Here is a 17,055-nt window from a genome sequence, read left to right on the forward strand (position 1 = left end):
AACAAAAATTAACAGAAATCATATGATTATCTCAATAAATACAGAAAAAGCTTTTGACAAAATACAACACCCATTCCTATTAAAAATACTAGAGAGCAAAGGAATAAATGGAGTTTTCCTTAAAATGATAAGTAGCATCTATTAAAACCATCAGAAAGCATTATATGTAATGGGGATAAGCTGGATGCATTTCCAATAAGATCGGGGGTGAAACAAGGATGTTCATTATCACCACTGTTACTCAATATTGTACTAGAAATGTTAGCTTTAGCAATAAGGGAAGAAAAAGAAATTGAAGGAATTAGAACAGGCAATGAAGAAACAAAGCTATCACTCTTTGCAGATGATATGATGGTATACTTAGAGAATCCTAGAGTCAACTAAAAAAACTACTTGAAATAATTAACTTTAGCAAAGTTGCAAGAAATAAAATACATCCACATAAATCATTTGTATTTCTATATATCACTACAAAGCCCAGCAGCAATAGATATAAAGAAAATTCCATTTAAAGTAATTATAGGCAATATAAAATATTTGGGAGTTTACCTGCCAAGACAAACCTGGGACTATATGAATATAATTACAAAATACTTTTCACACATATAAAGTCAGATCTAGATAACTGGAAAAATATCAGTTGTTCATGGATAGGCTAAACTAATATAATAAAAATTACAATTCTACCTAAATTAATTTACTTATTCAGTGCTATGCCAATCAAATCACCAAAATAATTATTGTACAGAGCTAGAAAAAATAATAACAAAATTCATCTTAGAAGAACAAAAGGTCCAGAATATCAAGGCAATTAACGAAAAGAAATTCAAGGGAAGGTGGCCTTGCCACAGCAGATCTTAATTGTATTACAAAGCAGCAGTCATCAAAACAACTTGGTACTGGCTAAGAAACAGAGTGTGGATCAGTGGAAGAGGTTAAGTACACAAGACACAATAGTCAATTAATATAGTAATGTACTACTTGATAAACCCAGAGATTCTAGCTTCTGGGATAAGAACTCACTCTTTGACAAAACTGCTGGGAAAACTAGAAAATAGTATGGCAGGAACTAGGCACAGACCAACATCTTACACCATATACCAAGATAAAGTCAAAATGGGAACATGATTTAGACAGAAAGGGTGATACTATAAGCAAATCAGGAAAGCAAGGAATAGTTTACCTGTCAGATCTAGGGAGAAGGGAAGAATTTATGAAAAAGAGATAGCAAACATTATGAAATGCAAAATGGATGATTTTTATTACATTTAATTGGAAAGTTTTTACACAAAGCAATGCAAACAAAATCAGAAGGGAAACAGAAAGCTTAAAAACAATTTTTACAGTCGGTGTCTCTGATAAAGGTCTCATTTCTAAAATATAGAGAGAACTGAATCAAACTTATAAGAATATAAATCATTCCCCAATTGATAAATGGTCAAAAAATATGAACAGGCAGTTTTCAGATGAAGAAATTCAAACTATCTACAGTCATATAAAAAAATGCTCTAAATCACTATTGATTAGAGAAATGCAAATTACAACAACTCTGAGGTACCATATCACACCTATCAGATTGACTAAGATGACAAAACAGGAAAATAATAAATGTTGGAGAAGATGTGGGAAAATTGGAACACTAATGCATTGTGGGTGAGTTGTAAACTGATCCAGCCATTCTGGAGAGCAATTTGAAACTATGCCCACAGGGCTATAAAACTGTACATACCCTTTGAATGCAGTATGACTTGTAGATCTTTATCCCAAAGAGATCATAAAAAGGGGGAAAGGACCCACAAATACAAAAATATTTATAGCAGCTCTTTTTGTGGTGGCCAAGAATTGGAAATTGAGTGGATATCCATCACTCGGGGAATGGCTGAACAAGTTATGGTATTGTACCATCAATCACAGAAGCAGACCTGAGGACTGCTGCTATGAAGGGTCTAATCGCATAGTATAATAAACTCTCTATTTATTCAACAATAAACTAAACATTGTTCAATAAAGCATAGTATTCATAGCATCATCCTTAAGCAAAACATTATATATATATATATATATATATATATATATATAATCATAACACTCAGGATATCATATGGTACATAGATACATCATTGCATTCAGGAACACTCCCCAAAATACTTGTTTACAGAATCAGAATCAGGGGGTGCCAGGCTAGCGTCTTCCCTAGCACAACACATCCTTAAGGGGTAGCAGAAAATACAAACACCATCCACCCCTAGGTCACAGTAAGTCACAATCTCCTCAATCAATACACAGTATCCAAGTAAAGTCCTCTCTTATCTTGGCTTGAAGCTGACTTCCAAACCCCATGGCTCTTCCCCTATGGGCTAACTGCATGCCATCTTGGGGAGGGAGAGTGGGGGGGATTTAGAATTCACAATCTTATAAAAGGAAATGTTGAAAACTAAAAATAAATACATAAATTTTTTTTACAAAAGAAAAAATATGCTTTTAATGCCAAAGATTTTTTTATCTTCCAAGGCATAAGGAATTTCTATATTAATATGCTTATTATTGGACCCAGAATTCTTTTAAAAAATGAAAAAGGAAAAAAATAAAAATGATTTGTGGTTATTCATAATAATGATAACTGTTAAATGTACTCTAGTTCAGTAACACCTCATTTATCCAACATTGTCAGTGAGTGAACCCTTCTATATAAATAGGTTTTCCAAGTAAGTAAAGCTAACTCCTTTAAGAACCAAAACTTTTTTTTTCATTTTGGTCATTTTTATGAAGCCCTTTCTAAAGGACATTACACATTTTTTTTGACTTCCTAGTATACTAAAAATAACTTTTTCTTGACTCTGGGATATTACTATGAACATCACTGGTTTCTTAATAATACCCTCAGTAGTGATTGAAGGGTAAAGGCCTGATTTTGCCTTCATTAAATGATCCAAGACTTCAGTGATTTTTGAGAGTTTTATCTGATATTACATTTTCCTGTCTTCTCCCTCTGTCACTCATAAATAATATAAGTAAGTCTACCTTTGCCAGTACTTCATCCCCTTCCTGTTCACTGCTTCTAATTGCTATTGCTTGAAAAATCATAAAGCTGAGATTCCTAGAACTATATGGAAGTTAATAGTGAATAGATTCTGAGAGTAGAGAGCATAAATTTTAATACATAGGCATTGTAAAATTTGTTTTGGCTGTTAAAAAAATAAACAAGGGCTTTTGGTGGTGGTGAGGATAGTGCTGATGCTGGTGCTGGTGGTTGGTAGTGGTGGTCGTTTAAAAAATTAAAAAATAAACTCCAGTTGGAATAAATAATCATAGCCAGTATTTCTATGGTGCCTTAAGTTCCACAAAGCATTTTACATATATCATCCATTTGATCCTCACCCTGTAAGATGGGTACTATTATTATTCTCATTTGACAGACAACTAAACTGAAGTTGAAGGAATTTAAGTGCCTTGCCAAAGGTCACTGAGGTAATAAGTGTGAGAGGCTGCATTTAAATTCAGTCCTTTTCAATTACAAGCCAGGCCTCTCTCCATTGGATATAAGCCGTGACCATTGGTTAAGTGTGGTGCTACTGTAAAATAAAATGTGTTCTTGAAATTCAATGATTTTATAATTGTTTCATCTATACACAATAAATAATATAAATAAATCACAGAAGCAGTAATTTGCAATGATCAATTCATTCAATTACTTATCAAGCACTTATTAAGCCCTATGCTAGTTACAGAGGATATGAGGACAAAAATTAAACATGCCTTGCCCTCAAGCCCCTTGTATTCTTTTGGTGGCCACTAGAAGTACACATATAAGTAAACACTAAATGATTTCCAAAGCATTAGTAACACTGGCATCAGAAAAGAGCTTAGTGCTGGAGATGCTGCTTGAGCTAAGCTCTGAAGGGATCTAGGGGTAAGAGGAGGTTGACACTGAGGCAGGGAATTACAGGTGCAGGAGAAAGCCTGGGCAAAGGGAGCAAAATAGGAGACACAATCACATTTACGACTAACAGTAATAAGCCAATTGGTGTGGAACACACCGCATAAAGGGAGTGATGTGTAGTAAGCCTGGAAAGGTACCTGGAGACAAATTGCAACAAGATTTAAATGACAATCAGATGAGTTTATATGAAAGGAGTACAGAGCTGGGAGGAAGGAGATGACTTCTAACCCCAGCTTTGCTATTATGTGGCCTTGGATAAGCCACTTTATCCTTCAATTAATTCACCTATAAAATGAGAGACTGAGGTCTCTGAGACACTTTCTTTTCTAACATTCTATAATTCAATTGCCTTATTTTTAATTCCACAGAATCCCAGGCTTTAGATCCAATATCATTTACTTGCCCCTAAGAAATCTTGTTCTTAAATTGACCTAGGCCAGTGGCCAGTGGCCACTTTTTTGTTCTGAAAATCCTTTCTAATAACGACAGTGCAAATATGTTGTGAACATCCAAAGTAATTTGATACATTATTCATAATTTTCTTTTAGATTTATCCATTAAAGGCTCATGACAACTACCATAAAAACATTTGCCCCCAAAAGCTTTAAATTAACTTTTTATTAAATATCTGTAAGTATAAAATATAATTTTGAAAATTCTAAATATAAAATTATAAAACCATGTAATAATTACAAATACTTTGTATAGGGCATTCTGTAAAAATTAAAAGAAATAATCTGGCAAGATCTCATATGCTTACTATTATCTGTAAGACTTCAAAATTTCTTTATTTTATAAATTTTATTGAACGTAAATAATATTTTACTGAAGTAGGAAGATGCTTAAAATAATATAATAATCACATATAAATTTAATTTCAATGTCTTTTTAAAATTTTAACAAAGATTTGCAAAATTTTTCTTAACCCCAAAAAACCACAGGCTTTTATCTGGTTCTACATCTAAAATGTATTTCTATATCTTGATTTAAAACAAGAATAAGGTGAAAATGCTTGCTCACAAAAATAAGTAGTGGAAAATGCTAGGAGAATTTTATAAGCTCTCTTGCTGAGATGGACATTAGATGAAAATGAAAAGCCATTTGTGATAATAAATTGCTATTAGTCAATTCACTTTTCTATTAACTAATAACAATTACAGTATTGAATGATAAATATACTTAAAGTTCAATTACATGTATTGCTTCATTTTTAATAATATTTTATGTAATGCCTACACACAAACCAAAATCATTGTGCCTGCAATCATTATATACTACAAAAAAATCTATAAAGCTTCAAATATTCATATTTGTTTCTCATGGAGGAAAAAATGTTTTTATCACACAACTGGAAAATTATTTACTACTTAAGGTGCCATTAAAAAAAAATTAGTGTGAATCTCTTGGACTGTATAGAACAAACCACTTAACTGGATACATTAACCTAGGCAAATGAATATTATTTTTAAAAACTCTTTGGGGAAAGAGACTCCAAAGCTTCTATCAGAAATCAAGTCTACTGCCCTCTATGGTAAAGAAGTTATTCTTCAAATATGGCATAAATCATTCCCACTGTAAAAATTTTCCCCTTCTCAAGTTTTTTTGATTATGGTAGAAAACAGAAAATCACCATCAGTGGATAAAAATTAGATTCTTGCCTCATCTAAAAGAAAATTTTTAAGAGTCTCAGCCCTTGCATGAACTACTCAAAAAGATCACCCACAGATATGAATACTGTTTACCAGGGATACACACACACACACACACACACACACACACACACACACACACCCCTTGTCCTTAGAAAATGTTTGGGTGCCTAATTCCTTATTTCCAAAGTCCTTAAAAATTATTCTTGTAAGGGCTATGTTGGAAGGGAAATAAGCCCCTAGGGAAACACCACCTCCCCCCAGGAACTTTGAGTAACAACATAGAGTAGTCACTTCCTTTGGGCTATCACTGTTCTCTCTATCTGAACCTTCCTTTTGAGTCTCACTGAAAATTCCCTCTTCTTTGTCTCATTACCTGTCATCTCTACCCCTTCTCCCCAAGGGTAGAGAGAAGTCTGGAATTTCCAAAAGTAACCCCACTCTCAACATTAGCATCTTCATTTTCCACAACCCAAATTTGTCACTGGGAGAAAATTTGGCAACAATAGAGATCAAGGAAATCGTAGGATCATATAGTTACAGAATTATATCTGGGAAGAATTTAGGGAACATTGAATCTAACCCCCTCACTTTATAGATGAGAAAACTGAGGCCCATAGAATTAAGTTCTATTTCAAATATCACCTCAAATATGTACTGTGCGACCATGGGAAAGTACTTGAGGTAGAATTTGAACTCATCCCTTTATGACTAGGAATCCAGAACTTTCTCCACTCTACCACAATACCACACTACCTAATATTGTTACTATTAGATTCTCAGGGCTGAGAATTTTATTCAACAATAGCCAACAATTCAGTGCTGATAATATAGACAAGTCAGACTCTACTCCCATAGTGAGCACATGGTTTAAATTCCTTGATTTTTCCAGTTAGGTCACTTATCTTAAAAAAAAAACATGCCAAAGGGCCCCCTTCACACTCCCCCTGAACATCATGCACCCAAAGAAACAGAAAGAACAATTTAGATCATATAATAATAGATATCCCTTTCAGAATTCATTGTAAAAATCTATTTTAAAGAAATACATTCCCAGCTCCCTGGTTGGTCTGTCATTTCCTTAGCTTTCCACTGTATCAAATCTCCTGTCTATAAGTAAAGGCTTCAGCATTTTCTACAAGCAACTCTATCAGATCCCATGGAGAATTGTTTTCCTCCACACTGAGAACTCAATTTTTAGTATCATTCAGAGACACTCAGAAAATTGTTAATTTTCAGGAGTCAGCTTACGTGGGACATGTACCATTTATAAGGGTGCAACTGCGCCATTTTTCACTCCCTGGAAACTAACTTTTCAAGAAAGAACAATTATGAAGCTGTATCTGGTGCTGCCAAGAATCTTTTGTCCCAATTCAGGATATGGTCTTTATATTCCCACCCCCCTTATCATTAACAGGTAATTTAATCCAGTCTTGTTCCCTTCTTCATATCATCATCTATATCCTTCTCGCAATTCTGGTAAATGCTATGTTTGCTGATCCATTAATTTTGTCCCTCATTTTGTCCTACCCATTCTCCTTTTCTTCATTTCCTATACCATCTCTGGTCTTCTAGTAAAGACTTCTCCCAAACCTGTCAGAATTATTTACCTAATGAAATCACTTCTTTCCTAAGCACTTTCTTCTCATCCCTCTGCAACAACCTGTCCAACCATCTACCTTATGTATCCTGCTATCTTCCCTGTTACTGTGGCCCCCCATCTCCACTCCTTACCTAAAACAGCACCAGAGATCATGTCCCTTCTCCATGGGGAGATAATCTAATCAACTTTGGAACTCCACTTTAGGAAAGAACAGTCCTGACTGGTAATTGCCTCCTTTTCATTCTTACTGGCTCAACCTTGCTCAGGATTCTATCAAATATCACCTAGAATATCAAAATTGTTTCCTAAAGTTTCTCACTTTGCCCAGTCCTCCTCTTTTCTAATCCAGAATAATTTGTCTACAGTATTTCCTTTGCCATAAAACTCCTACAGAAAAGCCCTTCTACAACATACCACAGGTTGCTCAAACAAAAACCACATTTGTTGAGTCAGAATTTAAGATCCTCCACAATCTGCTAACAACCATCTAACCTGATGCCTTACAGCTCTCCAGTTTTTTACAATATGCACTATTTGTTGTTTCCCAAACAATCTCTGTGTTTTCATTCATACATTCAACAAACTTTTATTATCAGTCATGAGCAGAATACTGTGATGGGGCCTCGAGAAAGTACACAGTTTAGATTTGACATTGTCTGCGTTCATAGTACTTTCTTATTTCTTTTCCTTCTGTTCTCACCATGCATCTTCCTGGAATGATCACTCCTCTCTAAAATCTACCTATTTTTTAAAGCCCACCTGAAAAGTCACCTTCTAAATAAAGGCTTCCTGAATCATCAGATATAGTTGCAACCAGCCAGGCAACATAGAATGGAATGAGCCCTGGATTTGGTATCTGAAGAATTAAGTGCAAGTCCCAGTGTATTATTCATTTCTTTTTTAAAAGTGTTTTCCTATATACATGAAAACCAATTTTAAAGTTCTTTTTTTTACTTCCAAATTCTTTCCCTCTCTTCCCCTTTGCCCCCCTCCCTAAGACAGCAAGCAATTTTATATAGGTTATACATGTATAGTCATGCAAACATACTTCCATATTAGTCATGAAAAAAGCACAAACCACAAAAAAAAAGTTTTTAAAAAGATGCTTTGATCTGCATTCAAACACCATCCATTGTTTCTCTATAGGTAGATAGCTTTTTTTCATCATAAGCCATTCAGAATTATATTGGATCAGCATATTTCTGAAAATAGCTAAGTCATTCACGATTGATTATTGTACAAAATATGTTACTGGGTAAACTGTTCTCCTGGTTCTGTTTGCTTCACTTTGCCACAGTTCATGCAAGTCTTCCAAGGTTTTCTGAAAGCACTCTGCTCATCTTTTCTTATACCACAATAGCATTCCATTACAATAATATACAACAATTTGTTCAGCCATTCCCCAATTGATGAGCATCCTCTTGATTTCCAATTCTTTTCCACCACAAAAAAGCAGCTGTAAATATTTTTGTTCATATAGGAACTTTTCCTTTTATAAATTTTCTTTGGGATACAGATCTAGTAGTGGTATTGTTGGAACAAAGGGGTTGTACAGTTTGATAGCCCTTTAAGCCTAGTTCCAAACTGCTCTCCAGAATGGTTAGATCAGTTCACAACTCCAGTTTTCCCACATCCCCTCCCAACATTTGAATTTTTCCTCTTACACAGTATTATCCAAACTGATAGGTGTGAGGTAATACTTCAGAGTTGTTTTGATTTCCACTTCTCTAATGAATAGTGATTTAGAGCATTTTTATACGACTACAGATAGCTTTGATTTCTTTTTCTAAAAACTGACTATTCATATCCTTTAATCATTTATCAATTTGAGAATGACTTGTATTCTTATAAATGTAACTCAGTTCTCATATTCTCAGTCCTCATAGATGAGGCTTTTATCAGAGGAAGTTGATGAAAAAAAAATTTTCCTAGTTTTTGTAATATCCTGGTCTTTAATCCAGTCAGTTATCCACTTTCTTTTTATAGGAGAGTCCATCCATTTACATTCATAGTTATAATTACTATGTATTTCACTCCATCTTATTATATACTGTTTATCCTTCTCTCTTTCACTTCACCCTGTTCCTCCTCAAAAGTTTTTTGCTTCTGACAAATCCTCCCTTCTATCAGCCCTCTTGTCTTTTATTCTCTTTCCCTCCTACTTCCCTATAGGGTTAGATATATTTCTATATCCAAATGAGTGTGTATTGTATTCCCTCTTTGAGTAAATTCTGATGACAACACAATTCAAGTATTGCCTGACGTCTCCCTCAATCTTCCCACTGTAAAAGTTCTTTCATCCTCTTTCATGTGAGATAATTTACCCATTATACATCTCCCTTCCTAGTTCTTCAAGCACATACCTCTTTTCACCCCTTAATTTTACTTTATTTTTTTTGGATGGCATCCCATCATAGTAAACTCACAACCATACCCTTCATGTATACTCCTTGTAACTGACCTAATAATGATAAACTTCTTAGAAGTTATTAGTATCTTCTCATGTAAAAATGTAAACAGTTTAATCTTATTAAATCCCTTATGATTTTTCTGTTAGGCTTTTTATGCCTCTCTTGAGTCTTGTATTTAAAAGTCAAATTTTCAGGTCTGGTCTTTTCATCAGGAATACTTGATAGCCCTCTATTTCATTAAATATCTGTTTTTTCCCCTGAAGTAGTATACTCAGTTTTACTGGGTAGGTGATTCGTGGTAGTAATCCTTTGCCCTCTAGAATATCATATCTTATACTTTCTGATCTTTTAATGTAGAAGCTGCTAAATCTTGGTTTATCCTGACCATGATTCTACACAATAATTGACTTGTTTCTTTCTGACTGGTTGCAATATTTCTCCTTGACCTGGGGGCTCTAGGATTTGGCTATAATATTCCTGATTCACCTAACTGCTTACTGTGACAGGCAGGGATCCTGCCCTACGGTCAAAACACAAAAACATATACAAAAACTTTTGCAAAGATGATTCCACTCACCATTGGTACATAGAATGTGTGCATGCTTATGGACAACAAGAAATCCAGTAGACCTGAAAGATGAACAGCTCTTGTTGTGAGAGAAATCAGCAAATATCACATCTAAACAGCAGCCCTGAGGGAAACAAGGCTGGCAAATAAGGAACAGCTTAATGAAGTAGGGGTGGGATGAGTGGCCATAGGGGTGGGAAGTGCCATGAAGATGCCATAGGTTTCACAATCACATATAATCTAGTCAACAAGTTTGTGTGTCTCCCAAAAGGTGTAAATGACAGGCTCATGACATTGAGACTGCTACTTGCAGGAAAATGCCATGCCGCTATCATCAGAATATATGACCTACCGTGATGAGCTTTGATGAGGTTCATTTTATGAAAACCTAGAGACCTTCATCATTAGGGTGCTGAAATAGGACAAGTTTATAGTTCTTTGTGACTTTAATGCAAGAGTAGATATAGACAACATGGTAGGAACTCCTTGGGAGGATCTGAGTCAGAAACAACAGCAAAGGTCACTTACTTGTGCATCTCATGACCTCCTCATCACCAACATTGCCTTCTGTTTACCTAAATGCAATAAAACTTCATGAATGTACCCTTCACAGAAAACACTGACATTTAATAGACTATTCTGTTGTAAGGAGAAGAGACAGACAGGATGTCAGAGTGACAATGGTGATGTGTGGTAAAGAGTGCTGAACTGATCATAGACTTATCCTCTCCAAGCTAAATATTTGCATTCAACAAAAGTGACGGTCCCAGGGTATGATGACTATAAGATCAACACATTAGAGAGCTGCTCCATGTGTGAACATTTTCTTACTGACTTGGAGGAAAAGATGAGCCAACACACTGTTGATAATGGTGGAGCAAAAAAGGAATGGGCAGTGATTGGGTATACAGCACCACATTTACTGATCTGGGCTAAAACACTCAGAAACATCAGGACTGGTTTAATAAGGAAATTCAGCAGCTAGCAGATAAAAAAATGAGAATTCTACAGGACCTACCAGAAGCATAGTTCATCCATTTCTAAAAAGATAGTGTTTAACTCCATCAAAAGTGCAAGTTAAACTTAGGGAGATGTAGGATTCTTAGCTCAGCAAGAAGGCAGATGAAATTCAGTTTTACACTGATGGCAACAATCCAAGGCAATTTCACAATGCCTTGAAGGCTATTTATTGGCCAGAGACCTTTAGTTAATTTCAGCTACAAAGCTGACAGAGCCACACTGATCAGTGATATGGAAATGATCCTAGAGAGATTGGCTGAACATTTCTATCGTGTTCTCAATAAACCATCATCCACCAATGCTCAAGCTGTTGACTGTATTCCTCAGGTTGAGGTCAATCCCTCTCTAGCTGAACTTCCAAATAAAGAAGAAATTTTAAATGTCATTAGGCTCCTTTCATGTGGCAAAGCACCTGGTACTGATTTCATGCCAGCAGAGATCTACAAGGCAAAGGGTCCATTACTCATACAAAAGCTGACTAAAATCTTCCAGGTGAGGGGCGGCTAGGTGGTACAGTGAATAAAGCACTGGCCCTGGAATCAGGAGGACCTGAGTTCAAATCCAGCCTCAGATACTCGACACACTTACTAGTCATGTGACTTTGGGCAAGTCATTTAACCCTAATTGCCCTCCAAAAAGCAAAATAAAATATTCCAGGTTATATGAGAAGAAGAGGTTATCCCCTCAAAGAGCAAGGATGCCTCTATTATCCATCTAGAAAAAGGAAAAGGTAATTACAGGTTATCCTGTGACAACCATAGGGAGGTCTCTCTCTTAGTCATTACCAGAAAAATTCTTGCTAGAACCATCCTTAATCAGATAATCCTTCACCTGGAAAATGGTCACCAAAATGGACCAAGGAATAGTCAACATTGTGTTTATTGCCTGACAATTCCAGGAGAAATGCCAGGAGCAGAACAGAGGTCTGTGCACAACATTCTTCAATCCAACCAAGGTGTCCAATACTGTAGATCATGAGGACCTGTGGAAGATCATGGCAAGACTTGGTTGCCCAGAGAAGTTTGTCAGTATTGCATGCCATTTTCATGACAGCATGCTTGTACAGATTCTGGAAAAAGAATGGCTGAGACACTGGCATTCCATTGTGCCATGGAGAAATAACAGGAAGAATAATCTAGGAAGATTTTGAGACCTCATGAGATAAACTGGAAAACCATGATGACAATAAAAGCAGTCTTCAAATAAGGTTTCCTCCATTTAAAGTTCTCTCCTTCTAGTTCTAGAAAAAGGAACTATTTCTGGAAGGCATGGTTTTCAGTTTGCTTTCTCAGATTATAATGGTGGGAATCAAGGATGAAGTTATACTCATTTAAGAATTAGAATTGAGGTATGATTTTTTAGCCTATGTCTTTGCTTTGCAATAATGTCCTGATTATTTTCTTTACTTAATACTTTGTCATAACAACTTGCAGTTTCTTATTTTCTCTTGGACCATTTGGGTATGGAGTCTCTAAATTGAATAGAGAGGAAAGAAAAAGGAATTTCCCTGCCTATCTTAGAAGTTGAGGGTTCTAAAATCTTGGGTCTTTTATCTCTGTATTTAAATATAACCATCATGTCATTAAATAGACTTCCGTAGATGAAAAAGAATTAGCACAGTTTAACGACTGTCCTAAGGTGACTTTGACAAGTGTTCTTGGCATTGATTGATTGACTTTGGGGGGGTATCCTGAGTCCTAGTCTCCTTATAAACTGTAAATTGCTGCAAGGCAGGAACCAGATTATCTCTTACCTTATCTCTCTCATATACCATGGATGTTTATTACTTAATGAATTAAATTAAGTTAAATTTATTAGAAGAAGGCTTTCAGCTTATCTGCAAGTCCCCTGGCTAGGAATCTGTCAGAAGCATCAGTAAAGTATACAGATGCCTGAAAGATGGGACTATTTCCAATGAATAGGCATTAAAACACAGTCGTTATACATAGTCCCACAGCAGAATGGCATTACTTTTGTTACTAGATTGACAGCTAAAAGGACAGGGACATCATAATGCATCTATTACACAGGACTTACTTTTCTTTTTTTTTTAAGCAATTGGGGTTAAGTAACTTGCTCAAGGTTACACGGCCAGGTGTTTCTGGGTGGGTGCTAAGTGTCTGAGCCCGGGATTCGATCTCCAGGTCTTCTCAACACTGGAGCCGGTGCTCTTACTCGCTGTGCTACCTGGCCGCCCCAGGACTTACTTTTCAACAGACTTTGCCATGTCCAAGGTCCAGAGCAGTGTTACAATAGACTGTTGACTAAAACATGAAAAAAAAGTCTTATTAAATAAAACTGGATACTATGAGATTGTCATTCTTTAGTGAATCTTTGGAGTAGGATCATCAAAAAAGAGGCAAATCAAAACAGCATTTCTTTACTCCAGACAATACTAAAGTCATTAACCTTTATTTTCCAGCCATCTGCACCCTGGAGGACTTGAGTTATCTTTTATAAGTTTATCAGCCTTCACTAAGTTCATTTCTCCAGCTACGAAATTCACCCACTGAATAGCCTCATGTTCCCCATTTGAACTTAAAGTTCAAGTCACTCCAGAATACTTTTTTAATTTTTTATTTATTTAACTTTTAAATTATGGAATAAAGCAAGCATTTTCATAATTATGGTATAATAAAAAAGATGATTGCACATGAAACTGCAAACATATTATGCACAACTTGCTATTCCTTTTAAATATATAATAAAGTTTTCATGTAAATTTCTTCTTTCCCTTTTTCCCTCCCCCTACCATAGAGATGGTTACCATTAGACACAAATGTGTGTGTGCATGCATGCCCGCACAAAATCATTCTATGCATACTTCTATGAGTTCTTTCTCTGGATGCAGATGCCATCTTCCTTCATATGTCCTTTACAATTAATTTGGGTATTTATACTAGTCAAAATGATTTACTAAGTCAAAGTTGTTCTGAAAACAATATTACTATTATTTTCTGCAATAGTTTCTTGGTTCTGCTCATTTCACTCTTTATTATTTCATGCAAGCCTATCCACATTTTTCTAAGACCATCGTGTTCATCATTTCTCATAGCATCATTTTTAACATCAACAATTCTAGAAACTCATTTGTAATAATTCATTTGCTCTATCCTTTTTCAGGATCCTACAAGATCACTTACATCCAAGAATAGGATCTACTCTTTGTGGTCTCATAGTTTACCAGAGAATCTGCCTTCAACTCTCCAATGACTGACACCAATAATGCCTTAGCCAACTGATCACTCGGCTAGTTATCATTTGGATTATATATGTCCTCCATTTAGGTCTCAATATTGCCTATTATAATAGCACCAGGGCTCTCCCTGCTTCCCTGCAACAGAAATTAGCTTTCCCTAACAGGCAACAAAGCTGCTCTTGGACCCCAACTAGCCTCTGCTTCCCTTGATACAGCTACCTGGTCATACAAGAGAATAATATTGCTCATATGGAGTCAGGACTCCTCTGACTTTTGTGGATACCTGAAGATCACAAAAATTAGCACACCCTCCTTTGTGAAACTGACACATTTGCTATGAATATGAGGTGAGTCTGAGTCTGGCAGACACTGCTGTATTCGCCTTATCTTTTCCCCCTTCACCACAATTCCTTCTAATCCTGTTGAGCAAAGGTCAGTGACTGATATACTAGAAAATGTGGTATGAGTCTTTTCATTCCTGGTGACCTTGCACAACCCTACCTTGCTCAACTCAAAATCAACTACAAGTCATGTCATCACCTCCCTTATGCCATGGTCCTCCTTGAGAACAAAGGACAAACACAACCTGTGAGCAGTCCAAGCTGCCTGAATGGAGACCCAGCCAGATGGGTAATTCAGCTCATACTCTCCTCTCCTTCTCCTCTCCAAAAAAAGGATAAATTTTGATGGTCAAAAACTGCCCAGTTAATTTGGGGTTTACTGGTTACCTTTCTTTGAACATGAACAATTCTAGAAACTCATTTGTAATAATTCACTCACTCTTTCCTTTTTCAGGACCATATAAGGTCACTTACATTCAAGAATAGGATCTAAGATTGGTGGTCTCATTCTCCACCAGGGTCTGCCTTCAGCAATCCTATGAGTGACTCGAATAATGTTCACCACTCCAACAGATGTCTTTACACATGCTTGGAGCAGATATCCCCCTAACTCACCAGCAGGATCAAGGTCCCTCAGTTCCCCTCAATTTATGTAGAGTGAAGTTAACAAAACCAGTAAAATTTATATAATAACATCACACATATAATCAGCTTTGTAAAATTTAAGAACTCTATTTAACACTGCAACCAAGCACGATTCCAAAGGTTTCATGATAACGTATGCTATCTACCTCCAGCTGGAGCTGATGAGGCAGGGGTGAAAAGTGAAGCACATTTTCTTTTTATTTTTCTTTCTTTTTGTGTGGGAAGACCAGGTAATGTGGAATTTATTTTGCATGACTATTGTGATGTGGTTTTTTTTTTTCTCGCCTTTTCTAGGAGTTCTAACAACAAGCACCCTAGCATATGCAGGATGGCTGCTAGCACTTCAGAGAAAGTACAAACAGAAATTACAAGCAGAAAAATTAGAGACAGAGAAAACACAAATCAACAGACAGGGCTTCTAGCTTTGTGACTAAAGCTATACATACAGTTACCAGAGAGAGAAGTACCAACATCTGCATTTTCAAAGCCAAGGTCCTCCAGAGTCTCAAGTGGCCAAATCACAGGAGCACTCTCCCAACGAGTGAGCTCAAGAGCAAAATCTCACCTCAGAGTGTATGCATGTGTGTGTGTGTGTGTGTGTGTGTGTACATATATTCTTCCGAGCCAGAGGGCATCAGGAGCCTCAGAACCATGGCCTAATTACAAAGTAACAAAAGATGTGGGCCTTCCTGAAAAACAAGCCTCACCTAATCAAGTTTATCTTGCTGGGTTCCACATGAGGTCTATTAATGGGAGGGGAAGATCTTCAACTCCCAGTAACATTACATGTAAATGAGGAGGAAGAGGAGGAGGAGAAGGGAGGGAGAGAGAGAGAGGGAGAGAGAGAGGAAGAAAAAGAGAGAGAGAGAGAAAGAGAGAGAGAGAGAGAGAGAGAGAGAGAGAGAGAGAGAGAGAAAGGGAAGGAGGGAGGGAGGGAGAGAGAGAAAGGCTGAGATTTCAAGGCTGAAAATAAAACAAAATTGAATTTTAAGCAAAACAAAATAAAAAATTAAAATAAACACACACACATACACAATTTAGCCCATTCAGCTTATACCTAATACTTGGGACAATGGGCTATAGGTAACAGAAGTGTCGAAGTACATATACAAAAATACACAGAGAGAAAGAGAGCAAAGAATTTCCAATAATTTTCACAATTTCTCATAATTATTGATAGCAGGTAACTATTTTAGACACAGCTTTAGTCAAAAAAAATCTGTATTCCAACTGTACCAGTTAATCTTTGTTTCACTAGAAGTATGATTGTAATCTTACCTTTTTTGATCCCCCTGAAATTTTGGGTTGTTTGCGTGTGTGCGTGCGTGTGTGTGTGTGTGTGTGTGCGTGTGTGTGGCCTCTCATCACAAATAAGAAATCCAGTTCAATCAGTCACATGGCAGGGACCTTGTCGTGTTGGTATTAGCACTAGAACTCCTTCGGATTTCAATACTCTTTCTATTACTCCCACTGCCTTTTGCCACTAGCACGGAATGATACAGATGTCGCCTATTTTTGAGTTGTTGGGGTTTCTTTGTTTTAGTATAAGCCCATTTAGAAAAAAAGATAGCATTATTTGGGGGTCAAAAAGTTTCTCATATTACATGGGTATTTCCTTTCTCTACCCAGTTTAAAAGCAATAACTTGACTTTCTGCCGACTAAAAGCAGTAACTCCCTG

General features: G+C 36.3%; 2 long non-coding RNA genes across 7 annotated transcripts in view; one reads left to right on the top strand and one right to left on the bottom strand.

Annotated features, from left to right (window-relative positions):
• The window catches only part of LOC138145248 (uncharacterized), a 312,510-nt gene extending 296,519 nt beyond the window's left edge, over nucleotides 1-15,991 (bottom strand). For all 6 annotated transcript variants that reach the window (XR_011164161.1, XR_011164158.1, XR_011164162.1 and 3 more), the window contains exons 1-3: nucleotides 15,823-15,991; nucleotides 10,700-10,746; nucleotides 10,181-10,233 (exon numbers count right to left, since the gene is read on the bottom strand). This is a non-coding gene — a long non-coding RNA (uncharacterized lncRNA). The remainder of the gene's footprint in view (nucleotides 1-10,180; nucleotides 10,234-10,699; nucleotides 10,747-15,822) is intronic.
• Nucleotides 1-17,055, top strand: part of LOC138145218 (uncharacterized) — a 1,102,603-nt gene that overhangs the window by 654,834 nt on the left and 430,714 nt on the right. The gene's annotated exons all lie outside the window — the stretch shown is intronic.

Source organism: Petaurus breviceps, unplaced genomic scaffold, assembly GCF_028583685.1.
Source record: "Petaurus breviceps papuanus isolate PSGF00001 unplaced genomic scaffold, PetGlider_PUasm1.0 90731, whole genome shotgun sequence".
Lineage (NCBI taxonomy): Eukaryota > Metazoa > Chordata > Mammalia > Diprotodontia > Petauridae > Petaurus > Petaurus breviceps.